The 15,903-nt window shown below is 28.9% G+C and overlaps 1 protein-coding gene across 2 annotated transcripts in view; it reads left to right on the forward strand.

Annotated features, from left to right (window-relative positions):
* The first annotated feature begins 286 nt into the window (after window positions 1-286).
* Window positions 287-15,903, forward strand: part of lin54 (lin-54 DREAM MuvB core complex component) — a 98,888-nt gene continuing 83,271 nt past the window's right edge. For both annotated transcript variants that reach the window (XM_072914177.1, XM_061966324.2), the window contains exon 1: window positions 287-424. The gene's annotated coding sequence lies outside the window, so the exon portion shown is untranslated. The remainder of the gene's footprint in view (window positions 425-15,903) is intronic.

Genomic DNA, 15,903 nt, shown 5'->3' on the forward strand with positions numbered 1-15,903 from the left:
ATATACGGCTGTATTTTTTTTATTTTTTTTTTAGAAATTGTTGAAGATTTTTGAGAGGAATATATATATATATATATACATGGGTTTCCATCCATCCATTTTCTACCGCTTGTCCCTTTAATTGTATTTATTTTTTAGAAATTGTTGAAGATTTTGTTATAAATTGTGCCACGCTAAAACAATGATGTACAACTGACCTGGTTAGTAAACAGAGGGCCTCTTGTTTTCCTTCTAGTAACAGACTCGGCGGAGAACTGCTGCTACTGTACCTTTAAGCGTGACGTAGTGATGACGTAGCTGAAAGAAGGCGTGGCCGACCTGTGAAATGTCAGGGAGGAATGGCGCTCGGCGCGGTATTTTGAACAATCGCCTTTTTGCTCCCCTCCGTCTGCCCGCATACGCTGGCCTGCGTGGAATAACTCCGGTAAGCGCCGCCACATATCGGACCGTTCCGCGGGTTTGCCACGGGGGGAGCCGGCGGTAAACCGGCAAACTGGGGGGGGTTTTAACGTGGAGGAATAAGGTAGCGCTAGCTAGCTTGTGGCTGTTAGCAAGCTCAGCAAGTTTGCTAGTACAGTTGTCCTGATCGTGGCTAAACTCTCACACTTACTGCTTTGTACTTCTCCACTCTTTACAAAACACAACATTACACGCAGCGAAGCGAGCGATAACGTAGCCGAGCGGCACCGGTGGTGTTGTTTTATTTTGGCGAGGTTTTCTAAGTGAAACTACACTCCCATATGCTCATAATGTACACAAGTCATCTCAATGTGGAACTACTTACCTCCTTTCTTCTTATTATTGTCATATTTACAAATTATTTACCTCCTTTCTTCTTCTTATTGTCATATTTACAAATTATTTACCTCCTTTCTTCTTCTTATTGTCATATTTACCTCCTTTCTTCTTATTATTATCGTATTTACAAATTATTTACCTCCTTTCTTCTTATTATTGTCATATTTACAAATTATTTACCTCCTTTCTTCTTCTTATTGTCATATTTACCTCCTTTCTTCTTATTATTGTCATATTTACAAATTATTTACCTCCTTTCTTCTTATTATTATCGTATTTACAAATTATTTACCTCCTTTCTTCTTATTATTGTCATATTTACAAATTATTTACCTCCTTTCTTCTTCTTATTGTCATATTTACCTCCTTTCTTCTTATTATTATCGTATTTACAAATTATTTACCTCCTTTCTTCTTATTATGATATTTACAAATTATTTACCTCCTTTCTTCTTCTTATTGTCATATTTACAAATTATTTACCTCCTTTCTTCTTCTTATTATCATATTTACAAATTATTTACCTCCTTTCTTCTTATTATTGTCATATTTACAAATTATTTACCTCCTTTCTTCTTCTTATTGTCATATTTACAAATGATTTACCTCCTTTCTTCTTCTTATTATCGTATTTACAAATTATTTACCTCCTTTCTTCTTATTATTATCATATTTACAAATTATTTACCTCCTTTCTTCTTATTATTGTCATATTTACAAATGATTTACCTCCTTTCTTCTTATTATTGTCATATTTACAAATGATTTACCTCCTTTCTTCTTATTATTATCATATTTACAAATTATTTACCTCCTTTCTTCTTATTATTGTCATATTTACAAATTATTTACCTCCTTTCTTATTATCATATTTACAAATTATTTACCTCATTTCTTCTTATTATTGTCATATTTACAAATTATTTACCTCCTTTCTTCATATTATTATCGTATTTACAAATTATTTACCTCCTTTCTTATTATTGTCATATTTACAAATTATTTACCTCCTTTCTTCTTATTATTATCGTATTTACAAATTATTTACCTCCTTTCTTCTTATTATTGTCATATTTACAAATTATTTACCTCCTTTCTTCTTATTATTGTCATATTTACAAATTATTTACCTCCTTTCTTCTTATTATTATCATATTTACAAATTATTTACCTAATTTCTTCTTATTATTGTCATATTTACAAATTATTTACCTCCTTCTTCTTCTTATTGTCATATTTACAAATTATTTACCTCCTTCTTATTATTGTCATATTTACAAATTATTTACCTCCTTTCTTCTTATTATTATCATATTTACAAATTATTTACCTTCTTTCTTCTTATTATTATCATATTTACAAATTATTTACCTCCTTTCTTCTTCTTATCATATTTACAAATTATTTACCTCCTTCTTGTTATTGTCATATTTACAAATTATTTACCTCCTTTCTTCTTCTTATCATATTTACAAATTATTTACCTCCTTTCTTCTTATTATCATATTTACAAATTATTTACCTCCTTTCTTCTTCTTATTATCATATATACACGATAATTATTTACTCCCCTTCTTGTTATTATTATCATATTTAGACAATAATTATTTACCTCCTTTCTTGTTATTATCATATTTACACGATAATTATTTACCTCCTTTCTTGTTATCATTGTCATATTTAGACGAGAATTATTTACCTCCTTTCTTGTTATTATTATCATATTTAGACGAGAATTATTTACTCACCTTTTTGTTATTATTATCATATTTAGACGATAATTATTTACCTCTTTCTTGTTATTCTTATCATATTTACAAATTATTTACCTCCTTTCTTCTTATTATTATCATATTTAGACGAGAATTATTTACCTCCTTCTTGTTATTATTATCATATTTAGAGATAATTATTTACCTCCTTTCTTGTTATTATTATCATATTTAGATGATAATTATTTACTCCCCTTCTTGTTATTATTATCACATTTAGACGAGAATTATTTACCTCCCTTCTTGTTATTTTTATCATATTTAGATGATAATTATTCACCTCCCTTCTTGTTATTATTATCATATTTAGACGAGAATTATTTACATCCCTTCTTGTTATTATTATCATATTTAGACAAGAATTATTTACTCCCCTTCTTGTTATGATTATCATATTTAGAAGAGAATTATTTACTCCTTTCTTGTTGTTATTATCATAATTAGACAAGAATTATTTACCTCCCTTCTTGTTATTATCATATTTAGACGAGAATTATTTACCTCCTTTCGTGTTATTATTGTCATATTTAGACGAGAATTATTTACTCGTTTCTTGTTATTATTATCATATTTAGACGATAATTATTTACCTCCCTTCTTGTTATGATTATCATATTTAGACGAGAATTATTTACCTCCCTTCTTGTTATTATTATCATATTTAGACGATAATTATTTACCTCCCTTCTTGTTATTATCATATTCAGACGAGAATTATTTACTCCTTTCTTGTTATTATTATCACATTTAGGCGAGATCGATCCCTCCAAACTGTACTAGTAGTAGTAAACAGACAAAATACGCAATATTTTATCAAAAAGTATTTCAAAGTGTAATATTTGATGTGAAATAATTGAATTAAATAGATCAATAATTCATAACATTGATTTTGATTCATTATTATTTTTTGAGCAATGCCAGTTTAAAAAAATCCTACTAAAATTGTTATGGGTTTCTCTCCTAAAAGTGTTAAAAGAAAGTCATTCAAGTTTTTTTTTAAAGTTTTTTTTATTTCAACGCTTTTAATTTTGTATGTTTGTTTGTTTTATGCCTTTTTGTCAAAGAAATCTATTTTTTTATGGCATAAACACAAAATTCGCAATATTTTTATCAAAAAGTATTTCAAAGTGTAATATTGGATGTGAAATAATTGGAGCTTTAAATAGATCAATAATTCATAACATTGATTTTGATTCATTATTATTTTTTGAGCAATGCCAGTTTAAGAAAGTCCCACTAAAATTGTTATGGGTTCCTCTCCTAAAAGTGTTAAAAGAAAGTCATACAAGTTTTTATTTTATTATTTTTATTTCAACGCTTAAGTTATAAGCTTTTAATTTTGTATGTATTTTTTGTTTTATGCCTTTCTGTCAAAGAAAACTTAGTTTTTTATGGCATAAACCCAAAATACGCAATATTTTATCAAAAAGTATTTCAAAGTGGAATATTTGATGTGAAGTAATTGGAGCCTTAAATAGATCAATAATTCATAACATTGATTTTGAGCAATGCCAGTTTAAAAAAAATCCCACTAAAATTGTTATGGACCCTAAAGGGTTCCTCTCCTAAAAGTGTTGAAAAAAAGTCATACTTGTTTTTATTTTATTATTTGTATTTCAACGCTTAAGTTATAAGCTTTTAATTTTGTTTGTTTTATGCCTTTTTGTTGAAGAAAACTTAGTTTTTTATGGCATAAACACAAAATACGCAATATTTTATCAAAAAGTATTTCAAAGTGGAATATTTGATGTGAAATAATTGGAGCCTTAAATAGATCAATAATTCATAACAACAATGATTTTGATTCATTATTATTTTTTGAGCAATGCCAGTTTAAAAAAATCCCACTAAAATTGTTATGGGTTCCTCTCCTAAAAGTGTTTAAAAAAAGTCATACAAGGTTTTATTTTATTATTTTTATTTCAACGCTTTTAATTTTGTATGTTTTTTTTGTTTGTTTTATGCCTTTTTGTCAAAGAAAACTTGTTTTTTATGGCATAAACACAAAATACGCAATATTTTATCAAAAAGTATTTCAAAGTGTAATATTTCATGTGAAATAATTGGAGCCTTAAATAGATCAATAATTCATAACATTGATTTTGATTCATTATTATTTTTTGAGCAATGCCAGTTTTAAAAAATCCCACTAAAATTGTTATGGATTCTAAAGGGTCCCTCTCCTAAAAGTGTTAAAAGAAAGTCATACAAGTTTTTTTATTTTTTTTATTTTTTATTTCAACGCTTTTAATTTTGTTTGTTATTTGTTGTTTGTTTTATGCCTTTTTTTCAAAGAAAACTTGTTTTTTTATGGCATAAACACAAAATACGCAATATTTTTATCAAAAAGTATTTCAAATTGTAATATTTGATGTGAAATAATTGGAGCCTAAAATAGATCAATAATTCATAACATTGATTTTGATTCATTATTATTTTTGGAGCAATGCCAGCTTAAAAAAATCCCACTAAAATTGTTATGGACCCTAAAGGGCTCCTCTCCTACAAGCGTTAAAAAAAAAGTCATACAACTTTGTATTTTATTATTTTTATTTCAACGCTTAAGTTATAAGCTTTTAGCTTTGTATGTTTTTGTTTTGTTTTATACCTTTTTGTCAAAGAAAACGTAGTTTTTTATGGCATAAACACAAAATACGCGATATTTTTCTCAAAAAGTATTTCAAAGTGGAATATTTGATGTGAAATAATTGGAGCCTAAATAGATCAATAATTCATAACATTGATTTTGATTCATTATTATTTTTTGAGCAATGCCATCTTAAAAAAATCCCACTAAAATTGTTATGGACCCTAAAGGGCTCCTCTCCTGAAAGTGTTAACAAAAAAAGTCATACAAGTTTTTATTTTATTTTTATTTCAACGCTTTTAATTTTGTATGTTTTTTTTGTTTTTGTTTTATGCCTTTTTGTCAAGGAAAACTTAGTTTTTTATGGCATAAAGACAAAATACGCAATATTTTATCAAAAAAATATTTCTAAGTGTAATATTTGATGTGAAATAATTGGAGCCTTTAATAGATCAATAATTCATAACATTGATTTTGATTCATTGTTATTTTTGAGCAATGCCAGTTTAAAAAAGTCCCACTAAAATTGTTATGGGTTCCTCTCCTAAAAGTGTTAAAAGAAAGTCATACAAGTTTTTATTTTATTATTTTTATTTCAACGCTTAAGTTATAAGCTTTTAACTTTGTTTTAGTTTTTGTTTGTTTTATGCGTTTTTGTCAAAGAAAACTTAGTTTTTTATGGCATAAACACAAAATACGCAATATGTTTTGATCAAAAAGTATTTCAAAGTGGAATATTTGATGTGAAATAATTGGAGCCTAAATAGATCAATAATTCATAACATTGATTTTGATTCATTATTATTTTTTGAGCAATGCCATCTTAAAAAAATCCCACTAAAATTGTTACGGACCCTAAAGGGCTCCTCTCCTAAAAGTGTTAACAAAAAAAGTCATACAAGTTTTTATTTTATTATTTTTATTTCAACGCTTTTAATTTTGTATGTTGTTTTTGTTTTATGCCTTTTTGTCAAGGTAAACTTAGTTTTTTATGGCATAAAGACAACATGCGCAATATTTTATCAAAAAAATATTTCTAAGTGTAATTTTTGATGTGAAATAATTGGAGCCTTAAATAGATCAATAATTCATAACATTGATTTTGATTCATTATTATTTTTTGAGCAATGCCAGCTTAAAAAAAATCCCACTAAAATTGTTATGGACCCTAAAGGGTTCCTCTCCTAAAAGTGTTTAAAAAAAAAGCCATACAAGTTTTTATTTTATTATTTTTATTTCAACGCTTTTAATTTTGTATGTTTTTTTTGTTTTTGTTTTATGCCTTTTTGTCAAGGAAAACTTAGTTTTTTATGGCATAAAGACAAAATACGCAATATTTTATCAAAAAAATATTTCAAAGTGTAATATTTGATGTGAAATAATTGGAGCCTTTAATAGATCAATAATTCATAACATTGATTTTGATTCATTATTTTTTGAGCAATGCCAGTTTAAAAAAGTCCCACTAAAATTGTTATGGGTTCCTCTCCTAAAAGTGTTTAAAGAAAGTCATACAAGTTTTTATTTTATTATTTTTATTTCAACGCTTAAGTTACAAGCTTTTAATTTTGTTTTAGTTTTTGTTTGTTTTATGCGTTTTTGTCAAAGAAAACTTAGTTTTTTATGGCATAAACACAAAATACGCAATATTATTTTATCAATAAGTATTTCAAAGTGGAATATTTGGTGTGAAATAATTGGAGCCTAAATAGATCAATAATTCATAACATTGATTTTGATTCATTATTATTTTTTTGAGCAATGCCATCTTAAAAAAATCCCACTAAAATTGTTATGGACCCTAAAGGGTTCCTCTCCTAAAAGTGTTAAAAAAAAAAGCCATATAAGTTTTTATTTTATTATTTTTATTTCAACGCTTTTAATTTTGTATGTTTTTTTTGTTTTTGTTTTATGCCTTTTTTTTAAAGGAAAACTTAGTTTTTTATGGCAATATTTATACGCAATATTTTATCAAAAAAATATTTCTAAGTGTAATATTTGATGTGAAATAATTGGAGCCTTTAATAGATCAATAATTCATAACATTGATTTTGATTCATTGTTTTTTTTGAGCAATGCCAGTTTAAAAAAAGTCCCACTAAAATTGTTATGGGTTCTTCTCCTAAAAGTGTTAAAAGAAAGTCATACAAGTTTTTATTTTATTATTTTTATTTCAACGCTTAACTTATAAGCTTTTAACTTTGTTTTAGTTTTTGTTTGTTTTATGCGTTTTTGTCAAAGAAAACTTAGTTTTTTATGGCATAAACACAAAATACGCAATATTTTTTGATCAAAAAGTATTTCAAAGTGGAATATTTGATGTGAAATAATTGGAGCCTTAAATAGATCAATAATTCATAACATTGATTTTGATTCATTATTATTTTTTGAGCAATGCCATCTTAAAAAAATCCCACTAAAATTGTTATGGACCCTAAAGGGTTCCTCTCCTAAAAGTGTTAACAAAAAAAGGTCATACAAGTTTTTATTTTATTATTTTTATTTCAACGCTTTTAATTTTGTATGTTTTTTTGGTTTTTGTTTTATGCCTTTTTGTCAAGGAAAACTTAGTTTTTTATGGCATAGACAAAATACGCAATATTTTATCCAAAAAATATTTCTAAGTGTAATATTTGATGTGAAATAATTGGAGCCTTTAATAGATCAACATTGATTTTGATTCATTGTTATTTTTTTAGCAATGCCAGTTTAAAAAAATCCCACTAAAATTGTTATGGACCCTAAAGGGCTCCTCTCCTACAAGTGTTAAAAAAAAAAGTCATACAAGTTTGTATTTTATTATTTTTATTTCAACGCTTAAGTTATAAGCTTTTAGCTTTGTATGTTTTTGTTTTGTTTTATACCTTTTTGTCAAAGAAAACTTTTTTATTTTTTATGGCATAAACACATAATATGCAATATTTGTATCAAAAAGTATTTCAAAGTGGAATATTTGGTGTGAAATAATTGGAGCCTAAATAGATCAATAATTCATAACATTGATTTTGATTCATTATTATTTTTTGAGCAATGCCAGTTAAAAAAAAATCCCACTAAAATTGTTATGGACCCTAAAGGGTTCCTCTCCTAAAAGTGTTTAAAAAAAAAAGCCATACAAGTTTTTATTTTATTATTTTTATTTCAACGCTTTTTTTTGTTTTTGTTTTATGCCTTTTTGTCAAGGAAAACTTAGTTTTATATGGCATAAAGACAAAATACGCAATATTTTATCAAAAAAATATTTCTAAGTGTAATATTTGATGTGAAATAATTGGAGCCTTTAATAGATCAATAATTCATAACATTGATTTTGATTCATTGTTTTGTTTTTTTAGCAATGCCAGTTTAAAAAAGTCCCACTAAAATTGTTATGGGTTCCTTTCCTAAAAGTGTTAAAAGAAAGTCATAAAAGTTTTTTATTTTATTATTTTTATTTCAACGCTTAAGTTATAAGATTTTAATTTTGTTTTAGTTTTTGTTTGTTTTATGCGTTTTTGTCAAAGAAAACTTAGTTTTTTATGGCATAAACACAAAATACGCAATATTTTTTTTATCAAAAAGTATTTCAAAGTGGAATATTTGATGTGAAATAATTGGAGCCTTAAATAGATCAATAATTCATAACATTGATTTTGATTCATTATTATTTTTTGAGCAATGCCATCTTAAAAAAATCCCACTAAAATTGTTACGGACCCTAAAGGGTTCCTCTCCTAAAAGTGTTAAAAAAAAAAAAGCCATACAAGTTTTTATTTTATTATTTTTATTTCAACGCTTTTAATTTTGTATGTTCTTTTTTGTTTTTGTTTTATGCCTTTTTGTCAAGGAAAACTTAGTTTTTTATGGCATAAACACAAAATACGCAATATTTTATCAAAAAAATATTTCTAAGTGTAATTTTTGGTGTGAAATAATTGGAGCCTTAAATAGATCAATAATTCATAACATTGATTTTGATTCATTATTATTTTTTGAGCAATGCCATCTTAAAAAAATCCCACTAAAATTGTTACGGACCCTAAAGGGCTCCTCTCCTAAAAGTGTTAACAAAAAAAGTCATACAAGTTTTTATTTTATTATTTTTATTTCAACGCTTTTAATTTTGTATGTTGTTTTTGTTTTATGCCTTTTTGTCAAGGTAAACTTAGTTTTTTATGGCATAAAGACAACATGCGCAATATTTTATCAAAAAAATATTTCTAAGTGTAATTTTTGATGTGAAATAATTGGAGCCTTAAATAGATCAATAATTCATAACATTGATTTTGATTCATTATTATTTTTTGAGCAATGCCAGCTTAAAAAAAATCCCACTAAAATTGTTATGGACCCTAAAGGGTTCCTCTCCTAAAAGTGTTTAAAAAAAAAGCCATACAAGTTTTTATTTTATTATTTTTATTTCAACGCTTTTAATTTTGTATGTTTTTTTTGTTTTTGTTTTATGCCTTTTTGTCAAGGAAAACTTAGTTTTTTATGGCATAAAGACAAAATACGCAATATTTTATCAAAAAAATATTTCAAAGTGTAATATTTGATGTGAAATAATTGGAGCCTTTAATAGATCAATAATTCATAACATTGATTTTGATTCATTATTTTTTGAGCAATGCCAGTTTAAAAAAGTCCCACTAAAATTGTTATGGGTTCCTCTCCTAAAAGTGTTTAAAGAAAGTCATACAAGTTTTTATTTTATTATTTTTATTTCAACGCTTAAGTTACAAGCTTTTAATTTTGTTTTAGTTTTTGTTTGTTTTATGCGTTTTTGTCAAAGAAAACTTAGTTTTTTATGGCATAAACACAAAATACGCAATATTATTTTATCAATAAGTATTTCAAAGTGGAATATTTGGTGTGAAATAATTGGAGCCTAAATAGATCAATAATTCATAACATTGATTTTGATTCATTATTATTTTTTTGAGCAATGCCATCTTAAAAAAATCCCACTAAAATTGTTATGGACCCTAAAGGGTTCCTCTCCTAAAAGTGTTAAAAAAAAAGCCATATAAGTTTTTATTTTATTATTTTTATTTCAACGCTTTTAATTTTGTATGTTTTTTTTGTTTTTGTTTTATGCCTTTTTTTTAAAGGAAAACTTAGTTTTTTATGGCAATATTTATACGCAATATTTTATCAAAAAAATATTTCTAAGTGTAATATTTGATGTGAAATAATTGGAGCCTTTAATAGATCAATAATTCATAACATTGATTTTGATTCATTGTTTTTTTTGAGCAATGCCAGTTTAAAAAAAGTCCCACTAAAATTGTTATGGGTTCTTCTCCTAAAAGTGTTAAAAGAAAGTCATACAAGTTTTTATTTTATTATTTTTATTTCAACGCTTAACTTATAAGCTTTTAACTTTGTTTTAGTTTTTGTTTGTTTTATGCGTTTTTGTCAAAGAAAACTTAGTTTTTTATGGCATAAACACAAAATACGCAATATTTTTTGATCAAAAAGTATTTCAAAGTGGAATATTTGATGTGAAATAATTGGAGCCTTAAATAGATCAATAATTCATAACATTGATTTTGATTCATTATTATTTTTTGAGCAATGCCATCTTTAAAAAATCCCACTAAAATTGTTACGGACCCTAAAGGGCTCCTCTCCTAAAAGTGTTAACAAAAAAAGGTCATACAAGTTTTTATTTTATTATTTTTATTTCAACGCTTTTAATTTTGTATGTTTTTTTTGTTTTTGTTTTATGCCTTTTTGTCAAGGAAAACTTAGTTTTTTATGGCATAAAGACAAAATACGCAATATTTTATCAAAAAAATATTTCTAAGTGTAATATTTGATGTGAAATAATTGGAGCCTTAAATAGATCAATAATTCATAACATTGATTTTGATTCATTGTTATTTTTTTAGCAATGCCAGTTTAAGAAAGTCCCACTAAAATTGTTATGGGTTCCTCTCCTAAAAGTGTTAAAAGAAAGTCATACAAGTTTTTATTTTATTATTTTTATTTCAACGCTTAAGTTATACGCTTTTAATTTTGTTTTAGTTTTTGTTTGTTTTATGCGTTTTTGTCAAAGAAAACTTAGTTTTTTATGGCATAAACACAAAATACGCAATATTTTTTTATCAAAAAGTATTTCAAAGTGGAATATTTGATGTGAAATAATTGGAGCCTTAAATAGATCAATAATTCATAACATTGATTTTGATTCATTATTATTTTTTGAGCAATGCCATCTTAAAAAAATCCCACTAAAATTGTTATGGACCCTAAAGGGTTCCTCTCCTAAAAGTGTTAACAAAAAAAGGTCATACAAGTTTTTATTTTATTATTTTTATTTCAACGCTTTTAATTTTGTATGTTTTTTTGGTTTTTGTTTTATGCCTTTTTGTCAAGGAAAATGTCAGGTTCAAATACAGGACATCTGTTACACAAGACAAAAGGCAAGGAATCAAACAGAGACAGAATTCAATTTGGACTCAATTGAGGAGAGACGGCTTCAACCTGTAACCTCTTACAGTGTCTTAGCACGCTCTGACCAAGAAGGTTCTCGTCTCCTCTTTTAATTCAGATCTTCCATGTTCACGCACCAACATATGTCACAATAGGAATGGGGAGGTATGTAAAACAGTCATTGTTTTTGGTCGCTTTGAAGTCCAAGAAGAGGACTTCTCGGGCTTGGCTCTTCCTGGATCCAGCTGGGGCAGGTGTTGGAGGACAATGGACAACCCCTCCCGTCTCCTGTCCACAGTGACTTCAAGAGGGCAGCGTCTCGTAAATAGCGTTGACCAAATAGAGGGAAGAGAGTTTGTGAATTACTTCAAAGAGAGTTCGTTTAACACTTCAAAGAGAGTTCCCCCAGGAGTTGAGCACATCCTGCCATCTGTCCGTGCTGAACTCACAGTGGCGTTTCCCGAGACTTCATCCTTTTGTTAGGCCTCGAAATACAGCATTCATAATACAACATTTGAAATACAGCATTCATAATACAACATTTCTTTTGTGATAACTTACAAACAATTATTCCAACATTTCCCCCCTGTTTATCACAAAAACCTCCCCAGATTCTCTTCATCCCCAATAACTTCTTCTTGCGATTTTCAGTTAATGGTTCATTTTCCTAGGGCCAAGTTATGTTTACACTCAGAGTTCAACATCAATTTTTCTCATCGTTACTGGGTCTGGAAACAGATCAGGAACACCATCCAGGTAGGTATCCCCATCATCAGATTCATCTTCCTTATCGTCCGCTAGGAGGTGCATCTGAACAGCTTTATCATCTGCTGGGCTAATCGCTGTGGTAATCAGACGGTTAAGCAGAGAACGCAGACAGGGAATACAACAACATCCACACAACGTCAGTATTGCTACAAACACGGCCATAGATACTAGAATTGATGATACCAAAGACTTGTATTTGCCGAAACCGTCCATCCACCCATCCCACATAGATGTATCTATGCCTGAGTGCTCTTTCATTTTACCGTTGAGGGTGCGAAGGCCTTCCAGTGCTTTGGTCAGGCTACCTTCTGCATCGGTGTTGTTTGGTATGAACGTGCAACACTGTTCACCAAATATTGCGCACACACCCCCTCTTTCCGCTAACAACATGTCCAGCGCCATACGGTTTTGAAAGGCCATAAGGGAGGTGGCGGCGAGTTGATCAGCGACTGCTTCAAGTCCGGCCTGTGTCCAATTTCCCAATCTCTGTACGTTGTAGTGGACATAGTTTATTCTGTCAACATTCTTGTTAATCGTACACCACCAGTAGACGGATGATTCAAATTCAGCTGCAACTTGATTTACCAATTTATAGTCGTCAGATACACCTCTTGGACACCCATCAATATAAGTTGGATCTACAACACTTTGCCAGTTTACATCATGTCTAATTATTTTCCAATGTTCAGATATCAAACTGTTCAGGCGTGTTAACAATTCTTGTACAAATATTGATACTTTAACTATGTGTATGCAGTTATCTGATGATACGTTTCCTAACTGTTGTACAGAGTCTTGCATGTTAATGCAGGTATAATTAGCTTTTTTCACATATTTATCAAATATTGGTTTCTGTTTTGTCTCTTTAGCTACAGGGTCAATTTTGTTTTGCTCATTACTTCAATTCAACTTTTTTTGACTCATCTTGAGTAATTGTCTGGGCTTATACATACAACACAATCAGTTTTTGTAGCCTTTCCCACTTGCTCCGCCATAAGGAACAAATTAATTACCAAAACAGGAACCAATTATTATCAAACTTTGACACACCATCAAATGGTATGCTTACAACTTTGTCACAGTGGAATTTGTAGTGTGCTAGTTAACATGTCCCTTTGATAACACAAATACAATTCCAAATACTTTTTTTCCATTATATGACCTTTTTAAATACAATCCCAAATACTTTTTCCCATTACTGTTTTTCTGGCATGGGTTTTCTGGCATTTTTTTCCACTAATGGGGTTACTCCGAATCCTCCCATTGCCCGTCTTCTAATACGACCTCCCCTGTGAGTGTATTTTACTTCTTGATTCTGCCAGTGGTTTGGGTTTACTATGGGTGCAGTATCATTTTGTTTCCTGAGTTCTACATTTTACTCAGATTCCCAAGTGAACCATATTAGGGGGGCAGGGCCGACCAGTACCAATATCATTAACCCATATGTTTATGGATCGTCTGAGCCATTGGGGTGTCATTTCTGCTGATTCACTCCTCTACCAAGGTCAGTGGTTTGGCTCAACTCTAGTCATCGTGTGCGTCCACACTATTACCAGACTTTGCTTCCCTTTCCTTATTGGATGATTCAACAGAAATGACCTTTTTACAATGTACTAAGTGTACCCAGGTTGGTATTTCCACTATCTTTCAAATGGTGTTAGTCCTGTTGTACTTGTAATGTTAATGTACATTTTTACTAAATATTTGCATAATGCTTTTGCTACTGTCAGCACATCTGCTTTTCCTTTAGGAAATATTTCTAACTACTTTGAAAATGCACCTACTATGACCAGACAATAATGTTTTCCTTCACTCTTATTTAGTTAATTGCATAGATGTTTTATACAATTTTTTTTATAAGAATTAAACTATAGGAAGTATAGTACTTCTGTATAAGGGCATTCATATCCCTCCTGTTGAGCCATGAGTTCAACCTTGGCTCAATATTGCTGCTCACTTATACCGATTTTTCTTTGTAAGATTGGTTTATTGTCTGGACATACATAGATGTCTTTTTTGTTCAACATCATCCTCATAATTTCTTTGTATTCCTTTCATTGCTTGTCTCAATATATTGGTCAACTTGTTTTTGTAGTTCTTACAGCGTTTTTCAGCATTCTCTGTTCTTGATTTGATAAACGCCTTACAAAGTCTATTTTTCTTTTTACATGCATTTTTCAAACTGTTTATCATCCAAGGTGCATTATTTTGCCTTTGTTTAGATCTGCATGGAACCTCAGGACAATGCTTGTTATACAGAGTAATATAATGTTTACGAAAAGAATCATAGACCGTGTTTATATCGTCTGTATACACCTCTTCCCACTCTTGTTTTAATAGGTCATACCTGAAGTTGTTAATATGATTGACACTTCTTTTCCTCTTAAGTATTTGATGATATGCTCTTTTAGGGAATTGATAGTCAAATATTGCAAATATAGGCAGATGATCACTTATGTCATTTATCACTAACCCAGCAGTGATGTGAATCCCTAAAACATTTGTAAAGATTTTGTCTATTAAGGTTGCACTAGTTGTGGTTATTCTACTAGGCTTTGTAATTAATGGGTACAGCCCTTTTTCATATAATATCTCTACAAAATCTGATGTTTGTTTATGTGAATCTACCTTTAGAAGATCAATATTATAATCTCCACAAATTACGATAGTCCTATTTTTATTTAGACCATTAATCATTTCCCCTAATTTATCCATAAAGATTTCCACTTTTGATCCTGGTTTTCTATATACACATGTAACAACAATGTTTCTGTTTTGTTCTAATTCTATCTCAACAGCTACACCCCCGATTAACACATGTATGGCCATTATCATACATTTAACTGGTCTGCATTTAGTTCACTTATATACATAGAGGGCCACCCCTCCTCCAGTCCTATTGTCTCTGCTAGTGACATACAGATCATAGTCCTTTAATTTCAGATCAACCTCCTTGTCTTTCTTTATCCATGTTTCAGATAAAGCAATTACCTTAAATCTACCTTTAAGCGACTCCAAAACATTTTTGATTTTAGAAAAGTGTTTTGTTAGACTTCTACAATTAAAATGAATCAAAGAAAATGTATTTTCTATGCCTACGTCATCAAGTTGTTCCTCAGTATAATATTGGAAGAATCCTTGATATGCTTAAATATATGAGTCTTTGGATGCACTTCATTATCAAAATCAAATGTGTATCCATTTATCTTTCTCTTTTGGAGTACTTTGTTGTTGCATATCTTTTAGTATATCATGCGCTAGTTTGTAGTTTGAAATATGTATTTCCTTTTCTGTTGCTTGTTTTGCTGTTTTGTCAGCAAACACATTTCCTATTGATACTGTGTCTGTTCCTTTGGTGTGTGTCGCACATTTGCATATTGCTATTTTAGCTGGTAGCTGTACTGCTTCTATTAATTCTTTCTTCTCTCTCTTTTTTTTTTTTTTTATCAGTTCTCCAATGTGTTACAGACTTTCCTGTTGACTTTATCATTCCGATATTTTGGCTATCTTTATATATATTGTGACCTTTTGATCTTTCATTAATTTACATGCTTCTATTAG

This window comes from Nerophis lumbriciformis, linkage group LG11 (genome assembly GCF_033978685.3).
Source record: "Nerophis lumbriciformis linkage group LG11, RoL_Nlum_v2.1, whole genome shotgun sequence".
Classification (NCBI taxonomy): domain Eukaryota; kingdom Metazoa; phylum Chordata; class Actinopteri; order Syngnathiformes; family Syngnathidae; genus Nerophis; species Nerophis lumbriciformis.